This window comes from Crocodylus porosus, unplaced genomic scaffold (assembly GCF_001723895.1).
Source record: "Crocodylus porosus isolate Cpor-Errol unplaced genomic scaffold, CroPor_comp1, whole genome shotgun sequence".
NCBI lineage: Eukaryota > Metazoa > Chordata > Crocodylia > Crocodylidae > Crocodylus > Crocodylus porosus.
In genome coordinates, this window is record NW_017728947.1 from 50,287,810 (window position 1) to 50,289,319 (window position 1,510).

General features: G+C 40.4%; 1 protein-coding gene across 2 annotated transcripts in view; it reads left to right on the forward strand.

Moving 5' to 3' along the window:
• The window catches only part of SIPA1L1 (signal induced proliferation associated 1 like 1), a 431,247-nt gene that overhangs the window by 371,565 nt on the left and 58,172 nt on the right, over window positions 1-1,510 (forward strand). The window lies entirely within an intron of this gene.

Sequence of the window (1,510 nt, forward strand, 5' to 3'; positions counted from 1 at the left end):
CCTGCTGGGTTGGTCAGGAGCAGTGGGGGAGGGGGACCCCTCCCTAATCAGAGCATCCTGTTGGGACCTGGCTGTGCCCCCTCTCAACTCAGCACTGTGGAAGGGAAGGGAGGGCTCCTGTAATACCCCCCAGCTTCTAACCTGAGCCACTGCAGGCACGTGCCTGCATTTCCTCAGTCCAGAGGGGATGTCTGGACAGTTACAAACTGGTTCAGCCTAGCCACATTAGACTAACCTCCAAAGATTGAATCAGTTCAGACTCAGGCTTTTTGAATGTCTGTCCCTAGTCTAAATGCTCAGATTTTAACTGATTACTTGTGAACTTATCAAGGTCTTTGTAAACCTAAGTTTCCATTATTTGTCAAAGAGAATTTTGAAACCATTTCAGGGCTACTTTAAATTATGCCAGTTATTACGGATTAATGGAGTCTGAGTTTAGTTTGGCCTCATTGTCTTTATCCTGGTCATGTCTCTGCTGTCTATACCACCAACTCCAGCAAAACTTCTGGGCAACAAAATCCACTTTTATGATGGCTTTGAATAGGGAGTCTTACAACTAAGTGACTGCGGAAAGGGCCAGCTTAGTGGAGTACCTTGACTATTGTGTAGTGTCAGTTCTAGCAATAAATGTATTTGTTGGTAAGCTTAAGTTAAACAATCTAGCCAGTTCTTTCGTAGACTTTCGTTCTACCAAAATGGATGGAAACCTTTTCTGTGTATTTTCCATAATGGCTTTTTTTTTTTTTTTTTTATAGCAAACATGACATACACTGCAAATTTTCCAAATTGGTTGACACATGAGCTGTGTTGACTAGCTGTTGGGCAAAGGTGTTGTTTGCTTTTGTTGAACACGTTGGGGTGAGAAGGGTCTGTGGCAGCAGAGATGGTGAATCGCAGACAATTTCTTCAAATGCTGAGCATGTGCTGCTGCTGTCTTTTGCTCTATGAGAAATGTGCTATTGCTATTTTCATAGTCTTTGCTCTTAATTTTTGTGTCTTGTATTCAAAGCACACCACTTTCTGCATTTATTTTTAGTGATTGGTAACGGGTTGGATGAGAGAGGTGATGACTGTGGAAAGGAGAGATAAGAGTGGCTGGCTGAGTTGGCAATATGGGGAGTGATCATGGTGACCTGAAATGTAATACGAAAAGGCTCTAAAATAACAGAATGTGTTCCTATAATAGTACATGTGTCTTCAAATATCTCTGTCTGGTTCAAAAATACAGAATAGATATCAGCTAGAAAAATCGTGTTTTCAATATGTTTCATGGTAGCCACTAAGCTTTGATAACTTCTCATTTTCATTCACTCGTTACACTATCACATTTTTTTTCTTGTAAGCTGATGCCTTCTCAAAGCCCAAAGATGAATTGATTGCTTAGTTGATTCAATATGTTAATGCACTGTCTCTTCACATTTAAAAAATAGGTTCAAATCTCCCCAGATTTACTAGCAAAAATAAACTTAGTCCCATACAAAACTTGGTTTAACCATGCTGAAAATCTGCC